Consider the following 10953-nt stretch of genomic DNA (forward strand, 5'->3'; position numbering starts at 1 on the left):
TTTTTTTTTTAATTTATTATTATTTTTTTAAGTTTATTATGTTATGTTAGTCACCATACAATACATCATTGGTTTTTGATGTGGTGATCCATGATCCATTATTTTCTGCATTTCTTAATTAGTAGTAGCAGAGCTTCTTTTCATGTTTTTGCTATTGGGTTTTTCTTTCTCTGTGATATACCTGTTTATATCTTTGCTCATTTTTGTTTGGGTTGTCATATTCTTTGTAAGAGTTCTTTATTATGGATCTTAATCCTTTTTTCTATGCCTTGCAAACACCTTCTCCCTCCTTTATATTGATTACTTTGTTTTTAAGGCTCTAGATAAATAGAAATTTTAAGTTTAATGTAGCTAAAATTATTAATCATATCATTTCATTTGCTTCATGTCTTAACGACCAGACAACTGGCATAGTACTTAGAGAATTTACCTGGATGAGACCTATTTGTCTGTGTTATACATTCCCTGGTTCTATATCCCTAAAATGTCTCTGGAAGCAGAAGAAACTAAGACAAATCCTTAGAGTGTGAAGATAGTGGGTAATCTTAAGACTGGCTGCACTTTGGGCAAATGTTTTCCCTGAGCTAAATGGAGGAGGTTCTCACCAACTCACAGGTTTAGTACACATCGTTAACTGAATGAATGAGAGTGCAGTTATCACACAAAGGAAACTTTATTTGCAGCAAATAAGTATAACTTCCAAAGCCCTTGCTCCCCAAGCAAGGGTGAATGGGTTCCTTTTATTTAGGGTTAAGATGAATATTTAGAAAGGAGAGCCTTGTCATTGTATGTAGAGGCAGGCATAAAGTCAAGTTTGCACCTTAAGGACACATGCCTATAAATACATTGTATCGTCATGTAAATGAGGCTTGTGCTCTTCCTGGGGTGGGGATTTTAGTATTACAATGAGGTAAGGATAGTGTCAGTCACTTCATGGGTCACTCCATGGGTCACTCCATGGTCCATCTGCGTAGGTGTGAGTCAGGAGTTAAGCTCAAACTGGTCTGAGTGGTCTGGGCTGCTGGAGCTCTTCATCTGGGCAGTTGTTATTGCTCAAGGTGTAGTTTCAGTTTCCTTCACAGGAGGCTAGTCAGGTCTTTTGCCAGAGTAAGAGATAAGGTGGAAAAAGAGCTTAAGGAAAAATGTGGGACAAAGGTCAGTGGGTACAAGCAGGTGAGCAGTAAAGGTCAGGTCTTGGGGTCTGGTTGGTGACAGTATCAGCTTTTGTCTTGGGGAGGGCAGGAGTTGAACCAGATAGATGGGCTTTTGTTGCTTAACAATTATTATCGTTCACATTATTCCTTTTTTTAAAAGATTTTATTTATTTATTTGAGAGACAGAGTGAGTAAGAGAGAGAGAGCACACATGAGGAGGGGCAGAGGGAGAGGGAGAAGCAGGCTCCCTTGCTGAGCAGGGAGCCTGATGTGGGGCTCAGTCTCAGGACACTGGGATCATGAGCTGAGCAGAAGGCAGACGCTTAACCGACTGAGCCACCCAGACGCCCTGGAATATGCTACTCTTTAAAAAAGAAAAACTAACAAACATTACTGCATAGGAGTTGCCAAGATATCTCTCATAACATCCTACTTATGTAGGAAAGATGTTAGGGTTCGAAGCCGATGGCCAAGAAAGAAGGTGGTTTTATGAAAGCATGGGGCCAGGACTTGTGGGCTGAAAGAGCTGCACTGGGGTCATGAGGAGTGGCCCATTATATACTTTCAAGTTGGGAGGGTGATAGCGAAAGTCTCTATGGAATTATGGAAGCAAGGTTTCCATGACCTTGAGGGGGCTAGCTATTGTTGGGGAAAGGTCATTTATTACTGTCTAGTAAAACCTTAGTCATGAGACCTTTCAGATGTATATCAGTGTGTCATATGCTTGGCGGATGATTGCCAACCTGTATCTTGGGGGGTAGAGATAAAGGAAGTTTCCAAGGGAATTTTTATATGTTAAAGTAACTTACAGGATCCTGGGGGTCGGGCTAAGTTTGCCTTCTGCTCTATTGACATTGAGTGAGGCAGCCAAGTTTCTAGAGGAATGTCACTCTGCCTGTTTCAGGGACTTGTCAGTGGGCTATAGGTAGTAAGAAAATTTAATTTTTCTTTTGCCTTTGTTTCCCACATCACTCTTAGTTCTGTGGATGACAGCTGGGATTTGTAACACCTGGTGCCTACTGCTATGTCATTTGTTAAGAAATGTCTTTCCTGGAAGGATTAGACGAGTCACTACTTTGCATATCCATAATGAAATAGCTCATACCCTACTCTGTCTTGCTGAATGCTTGAATAGTAGGATGTATGTACAAAGATGACACACTACCTATCTTTCTTCCACCAGGGAGAACAAGGTAGCACAGCGTCCTTTTTAATGACTGTGAGAAGTAGAAAAATTACTTTCTCCCTAAGACGAGTTGGGTGAATCAAGCCAAGGTTTAAAATATCCTTGGTGAATTTTCCTCATTATGCAAACTGTTTTAAAGCAAAATTAAAGAACAATCTATTCATCATTACTAATACTTAAAAATTATACCCTTACTTCCCGGATTCTCCATAGATAGACATTTAACTTTCAGAGAGGTGGGGCAGAGAGAATCCCTGCCTTTTAATGCTCTCTTGCATGTTTATAAGTGATGCTTTCCTCATTTTTTACGATAATCTCTCTAGCCTGTACTAAGGACTGTTTTTGTTCTTAAACTATTGAGTTTTTTTTAAATATAAAATCATTACCTTTTTTTTTTTTTAAAGATTTTATTCATTTACTTGACAGATAGAGACACAGCGAGAGAGGGAACACAAGCAGGGGGAGTGGGAGACGAGAAGCAGGCCTCCCGTGGAGCGGGGAGCCTGATGTGGGGCTTGATCCCAGGACCCTGGGTCCATGACCTGAGCCAAAGGCAGATGCTTAACGACTGAGCCACGCAGGCGCCGCTATATAAAATCATTACTTTAAATTCAGTAAAACAGCTAACAAGGAGAGTTTTTAAAAAATAAATTTGAAAAGGTGATCATAGAAAGAATACATGCTAATTGTAGAATATGGAAAATATACCAAAAAAAGAACATAAAAATCTATAAGCATACCACCCAGAGGTAACACCTATTAATATTTTATATCATAATTTCAGTCTTTTTTCTATGCATATATCTGTACATTTTAACCAAAGATGAAGTCATAAAGTCCATTGGTTTTATAAATTTATTTTTCCCTATTCTTTTTTGGTATGACATGTAAAATATGTCACTAAATATTCTTTTTCTTTAAGATTCTATTTATTTATTTGACAGAGGGAGAGAGAGATCACATGCAGGGGGAGTGACAGAGGGAGAGGGAGAAGTAGGCTCCCAGATGAGCAGGGAGCCCAATGAGGGATTCGATCCCAGGACCCTGGGATCATGACCTGAGCCACAGGCACACCTGTGCTACCCAGGTGCCCCACTAAATATTCTTCTAAAACATTATTATATCTGGGGTGCCTGGGTGGCTCAGCGTTAGGCGTCTGCCTTCGGCTTGGGTCATGATCTCAGGGTCCTGGGATCGAGCCCCGCGTCGGGCTCCCTGCTCGGCGGGAAGCCTGCTTCTCCCTCTCCCACTCCCCCTGCTTGTGTTCCCTCTCTCGCTATGTATCTCTCTGTCAAATAAATAAATAAAATCTTTAAAAAAAAATAAAACATTATATCTAAGACATTCTTATATTTATACATATATAAAATATGCATAGTATTCTATCATAGGGTTGGGTCATAATATATGTAAATATACCAAATCATTTTTAATTTTTATATTATGAATTCTAATGATGAAGCTCATTTTTTTTTAAGATTTATTTATTTATTTGACAGAGAGAGAGAGCACAAGCAGAGGGGTTGGCAGGCAGAAGGAGAGGGAGAAGCAGACTCCCCACTGAGCGGGGAGACCAATGTGAGGCTCAATCCCAGGACCCCAGGACTATGACCTGAGCCAAAGGCAGACTCTAAACTGACTGAGCCACCCAGGAGCCCCAGTGAAGCTTATTCTTAATAACTTTTTATTTTATTTAATTAATTTATTTAAAGATTTTATTTATTTGAGAGAGAGAGAGAGAATGAGCAGGGGGAGGGGCAGAGGCAGAGGGGGAAGCAGACTCCTCACTGAGCAGGGAGCCCAATGCGAGGCTCAATCCCAGGACCCTGGGATCATGACCTGAGCCAAAGGCAGTTGCTTAACTGAATGAGCCACCCAGGTGCCCCTTAATAACTTTTTTACACATGTCCATGAATAGTTCTTTAGGATATAGCCCCAGTGATGTGGGAAACAAAAGCAAAAGAAATGTAGCTTAAATTGAAATCTCCTTATAGTTCGCAGCCCACTGATAGATACCTGAAGCATGCAGAGCGTGACCTTCCTCAAGGAACTCGTGGCTGCCTTTAGTGCCTTAATGTTTAAAAGTAACTCTGTCTTGGCAGCAGCTGGCCCCTCAAGGTCCTGAAAGTCTTGCTTCCAGATTCCTTGGAGACTTGCGCTATCCCTAATCCCCACCAATTGAAAAGTATACAATCAGTCACTCCTCACAATCCCAGTACAGCTCTTTCTGGCCACAGGTCCTGTCCCATGAGTAGGGAAGCGGGTAAGGTATAGATGGGAGAGATAGGAGGCCCCTGACTCTACACTAGGCTCCGAAACTATTCCTGGCAGGTGGAGATGCTGAGACAGAGCTGAACAAGAGATAAGGGAACAAACCAAGACAGCACAAGAATCTCAAGGCCACAAGCTTCCCAGTAAGTTCTCAACAAAAGCCTGCCCCTAAGAGCCCTCAGTGGCCACCCATTTGGGACCCCTCTCACTCTAGAGAGCTTTTTTCTTTCCTTTCTTCTCTTACCTTCACTAACTTTCACTTCACTTCACCCTTTTGTGTCCGTGAGATTCATTCTTCGACTCCGTGAGACAAGAACCCTGCAATCCTGCAACACGAGGACAGAATTGCTCAATCAAACAGTACATAAATTTTTAGGACTTTTCATATTTCCCCTAAAATTTCCCTTGTTAAAACTTATGTAATTTATGCACTTCAAAGTATTTTAATCCTTATTTTTTACTTTCTTATACATAGAATTTTAAATTTGTTTGCCCTACTCTATAGATAATATCTGTCATGCTTAATAATGTTTTTCAATATCCAATTGACTACTTGATCCATTAGCATTCAGTTAGTATAGAGTTTTCCAATAGAAGTCTCCTCCATATACTAGATGATCATTTAATCTGAGAGCCATTTCCAACATTACATGAAGATGAAAAGTAAATTTAAAAACTTATCCCTGAATTGCTTCAAAATATATCCAGGAAAATACTTTTTTGTTTTTTTCCACTAACTACCATATCATTGGAATATAAGTAAGAGATATAAAAATGGCAGTTTTGGGGGCACCTGGGTGGCTCAGTCAGTTAAGCAACTGCCTTCGCTTCAGGTCATGATCCCAGGGTCCTGGGATGGAGTCCCGCATCAGGCTCCCCGCTCAGTGGAGAGACTGCTTCTCTCTTTCCCTCTGCTGCTCCCCCTGCTTGTACTCTCTCTTTCTCTGTCAAATAAATAATTAAATCTTTAAAAAATGGCAATTTTTGAACAGAAGTATATCTTTACAGTGTAATATAAACATTTGGAAATTATTCCTAAAAATCATATAGACTATGCAACTATCACAGAAATTAAAAATATCTAGATAAATTCATAGATGACTCAACAATGACTGATTCTTAAATTTGAGATTAAGTATATACAATTATTTCATAGAGCAACACTTTCCCATGAACTACATTCATCATAAATATTAGGTGGCCTAGTAATCTGATACCAAATGAAATTTATTATATTCTATTGTCCTTACATTCACTTATTCAACAAATATTGAGTGCCTATATGTGCCAGATTTTAAACATTTTTAGTCTTTTTTTTCTATAAACAATCTTCCATTAGCAATTTCATATTCTAGAATTTCATATTCAAGAGTTTGGAATTTCATGATGCTTAAATTACAAAAGAATATCAAGAGTACTAAACCTTTGATATTTGTGGAGACATATATGATTGGTGAATGATTCTGGAGTCCTAGAAATGGTAATGGCTGGAGCTGGAGGTTTTCTCTCTCTACAGTGGGGATACTACATCCAAACTCATCTTCCAGATATCGACCAGCTAGTGTCGTCAGCACTCCTCAAAACTGCTGGTAATTAAGCTCAGGCTGCACAAGCAGGCTGTTTGTCCCCACACCACTTTCAGGCTCACTTGCCTAAAGGGAGAGCAACAGAGGGGTGGGGGTGCTGGGCTAGAGGATACGACAAAGTAATTACAAGCATTTTGTTTTTCATTGCTTGCAGGTACATTTCCTTGAATGGACCTTGAAGAAATAACTTTATTTATACATAAAATCCCACTCTCCTGTGGTAAGCATTGTAGTGTTTTAATAACCTTCTATCTGTCATTGAATGTCTTCTGCTACATTATTATAGTGTCTCTGGCTAAAGTTGTAGTTTCTTGTTAATGTTACCACTGTGGTTAACCACGAAATAAAAGAATCTTTATATATTGTATATAACAATAATACGTTGGTTAAACTATTAGTTGTTTATTGAAAGCATTACAAATCGTGTAGAGTTCTATCATAGTATATCATAATATATTGGAATAAATATGAACAGGAATGAAATCATTTGTCTGTGTGTTCTCAGCATCTACCAGACTTGTAGCACATAAGAGACGCCCAATAAATGATTGTTGAATCAATGAACTAAATTTTAAAAAATTTTAAATTATGATCATTTCCTAAGAATGTAAATGATTTGAAATATCTTGATTTTTGAAAAACCTCTGGATTAAAATACAGATCAAGATTTTCATATATATATTTATATATAAATATATATTATATATGTACTTATTTCATATAACATGATATATTATTATATAAAATAATATATTTTATTTATTTATTTATTCAAAGTAGGATCCATGCCCAGTGTGGAGCCCAATGCAGAGCTTGAACTCACAACCCTGAAATCAAGACCTGAGCTGAGATCAAGAGTTGGATGCTTAACTGACTGAGCCACCCAGGCACCTCAAGACTTTAAGATATTTTAAGGAGAACTGTCCACATCTACAATATAAGGGGTTTGCCTGGATGGCCTCTCTTTCATCATCTATGAAAATATGTAATTCTACCATTTTATGACTCATTGGACTACAAATGCCCAAATCTTCAAAACTAGTTATTTTTCATGTTTAAATAGTTTCCTTTAAGAAAAACATAAAAAAAAAAGACCCCAACAAACCCGGTATAGTTAGGCCAGACCTATATTGTCAATGGAAACAGAACTGAGTAGATTCAGACAGCAGAGCTGTGTGCCTAGTCTAAACAATCCTCACTCAAGACGACAGAATGCAGGCTATTTTTACATGCAGTAAGGATAATTTTTTAAAAAATGGCTTTATGCTTTAAACAGTTTTTTCACACTCCATATTGACTGTACACATGGCTTGAGATAAAATAGAATTAGAGTATGGTAGAAATACTACAGGAGCAGCTCATTGACAATCAACAACTTTGAAAGCTTGGATTGTAAAATCACAGAATTTGCCTGGAGAAAGAGGAAAAAATATAATCCAGTATCTAACAAAGTGCTCCTCAGCCTCTAGCCTGGAATTTTGTGTAGTTTCAGCAACGGCCCAAAAGAGTAGCAATTCAGACCAAAGTGAGTCCCACCAGGACTATTCCAGTTTGAAGTATCTATTCTAAAATGGGGTAATCAATCCCTAGTATGGAGTTCCTGAAACATCTCTGAGGAGATTGCGGGCAATTTTAGGGTCAACTACAGAATCTCAGTCTAGAGAGATCCCTTGATATTATGAACTCGGGCTGTGGAAAATCCAGTGGCAGTGTTTCCCAAAGTGTGATGGCTACTGTAGTGAAAGGTAATACCATTTTCCTGCCCACCCCTCTGTGAATGTGTGACCACGGTGTCCTCTGGGCCCATGTTCTCCAATATGAGGTCATTAAGTATGTATGGCTACTGAATACCTGAAAGTGGCTAATCCAAATAGAGATGTACTGTAAGTGTAAGATATACACCAAATTTTGAAAGCTTAGTATAAAAAAAGAAACATGTAAAATATCTCACTAATAATTTTTATATGTATAAAAGATATTTTGGATAAATTGAGTTAAATAAGATACACACACACACACACACACAAACACACAGAGGAATATTACTTAGCCATTAAAAAAATAATGAGATTTTGCCCTTTGTGATAACATGGATGGAGTTAGAGGATATTATGCTAAGTGAAATAAGTCAGGCAGAGAAAGACAAACAAATACCATATGGTTTCACTTATACGTGGAATCTAAAAAACAAAACAAATGAACAAACAAACAAAAAACAGACTCTTAAAGACAGAAAACAGACTGGCGGTTGTCAAAGGGGAGGTCGAGGGGATGGGCAAAATAGAAAAAGGGAATTAAGAGGTACAAACTTCCAGTTATAAAATAAACAAATCACAGAGATGAAAAATACAGCACAGGGAATATAGTCAATAATACCGTAACAATGTCACATGGTAACAGATGGTGTCTACGCTTATCATGGTGAGCTCTGAGTGAAATACAGAAATGCCAAATCAATATGTTGTACACCTGAACCTTACATACATTGTGTATTAATTACACTTTAATAAAGAAATAAGATATATTAACGTTAATTTTGCCTATTTCTTTTTACTTTTTTCAAAGTGGCCATTAGAACACTTTCCATTACGTGTGGCCTACATTTGTGGTGCACATTATATTTCTACTCAACAGTGCTGCTCTGGACAGATGGCACCTGAAAAAGCTCCTGTCCATCCCAACACTCCACTCTCACAGAATGCTGGGACTTGTGCGTGGAACCACCAGAGAAGGCTCGGGCTCAGGCAGAATGAAGATCTGTGTGATGGCCAATAGCCGGGGGCTGTGTGGGGAGCTCAGTGCTGGGTGCTGGGGTTGAGTCTGGGGTTGAAAGCAGATGAAAGAGGGAGGAAATAACAGATCTTTGCATTTTGTTTCCTTTAGTAGATTCATCTAAGCGAGCAAATTAAAAAATGTATTAGTACAGTTAGGTCTGTGGATGTGTGTATATGGCAACTGATGTTTGGTTTTTTACATCAAGGTGACTGTTTACTTCAGATTCTTTGAATAAATATTATAATAATAATATTATTTGCTGGTTTTATTGTGAATTCTTAACTTTTCTATTTCATACAGCACAGGGTTCATATTCTCCATATCAGGAGATAGTTAGCTTTGGGTCTTTCAAGGAAGGAGAGAAGCCAACCAGGCTGCCCCACACTGTTTCTTCCCTAACATTATCTATACAGCAGTCATAGTCTCACATTGCTTTGCTATTAACACTTAATTAAAGTGCCTACATTTAGGACCTGTGAGAGGAGTCGGTAATATGTTAAGCCGTCCTTTTGAATGTTTATATCAGCCCTTGAGGACTCCAGTTGCATTATTATGGAAAGATGTTCAAGAACTTTCCGTTTAAATGGGGTACAAGAATTCTACTGAAGACATTTTTTTTTTCTGTTAAAGTTCACAATGCAGAAAATTATGAAGGGCAGAAAAACAGCCTTAGGATGAAGGCAATTTTGAAAACAGAGTTGAGTTCATTGACCATCTTCTTCCACAAAGAGAAATTTATTTATTTGTTTACTCGCTTGGCAATTTGATGAGAGTCCCCCAGCTAGGTTGCAAGGTGAAGGTATACAGTAGATGCTAATTTCATGAAATCTTGCAGGCAATTAAGAAGAAACCTCGGTATAATGTTATTTGTTAATTATAACTCAATAAAGAAAAAAAGAAGAGGAAATCTCACAGAGGACAATTTCTAGTATGTACCTGAAAATTTCAAAATGGAGAAATTCAAAATTAGCAAACGTGAAGAAATTTCTTTTCAAAGAGAAAGATGTTTGTTTTTATCTCTTAAAAAAGATCAAGAGGTCTGCTATCAATTCTAGCAGACTCCGTAATAAGTAACAACAATGTGTCTGCCTGGCCAAATTTTCCTATGGGCTTTGTTCCACTATTGTTCAGAAGCCAAGAATTAAATTGAACTGAAAAAGCCCAGCTTGTTTTTGGTCATCATATTGTGTTATCAATGTTATGAAGTAATATACAATGTTAGAAAAACAAAGTACAGAAAGAGGGAGTTCTTCATAACTGCTTTATTTCTTCTGTATTTAAATTTGTACTTGGGGAAAAGAGAACAGAAGACGCAAACATATTTCTTCTTTTTTTTTAAACACATGTAGTACAAAATCCCCTTAATTTGGAACTAATTTGGCTGAGCACATCTGGGTAGAAACCTATGGGAGATGGTGGAGAACATGAATTCATCCCAGTTTCTTATACAACCAGTTGCAGCTATTTTTTTTAAAAAGATTTTATTTATTTATTTATTTAAGAGAGAGAAAGAGAAGGCACAAGTGGGTCGGGGGAGGGCAAAAGGAGAGGGAGAAGCAGATTCCCCACTGAGCAGCGAGTCTAACTCGGGGCTGGATCCCAGGACCCTGAGATCATGACCTGAGCCCAAAGCAGATGCTTAACTGACTGAGCCACCCAGGCACCCCACCAGTTGCAGCTATCAATGAGTCCATGACCCCAGGGCATAAGACGTCATAGTCCTTATTTTTTTTAATTAAAATTCAATTAATTAACATATTGTATATTATTAGTTTCAGAGGTAGAGTTCAGTGATTCATCAGTCTTCTATAACATTCAGTGCTCATTATATCACATGTGCTTCTTAATGTCCATCACCCAGTTACCCCATACCCCCACCCCTCCCTTCCAGCAACCCTCAGTTTGTTTCCTGAGTTTAAGAGTCTCTTATAGTTTGTCACCCTCTCTGACTTTGTCTTGTTTTATTCTTCCCTCCCTTCCC

General features: G+C 38.2%; 1 long non-coding RNA gene across 1 annotated transcript in view; it reads right to left on the reverse strand.

Annotated features, from left to right (window-relative positions):
• Positions 1-654: 654 nt before the first annotated feature.
• The window catches only part of LOC115943498 (uncharacterized), a 26213-nt gene continuing 15914 nt past the window's right edge, over positions 655-10953 (reverse strand). The window contains exons 3-4 of the long non-coding RNA XR_004078065.2: positions 4856-4937; positions 655-1131 (exon numbers count right to left, since the gene is read on the reverse strand). This is a non-coding gene — a long non-coding RNA (uncharacterized LOC115943498). The remainder of the gene's footprint in view (positions 1132-4855; positions 4938-10953) is intronic.

This window comes from Leptonychotes weddellii, chromosome 2 (genome assembly GCF_054177405.1).
Source record: "Leptonychotes weddellii isolate Sample4059 chromosome 2, ASM5417740v2, whole genome shotgun sequence".
Lineage (NCBI taxonomy): Eukaryota > Metazoa > Chordata > Mammalia > Carnivora > Phocidae > Leptonychotes > Leptonychotes weddellii.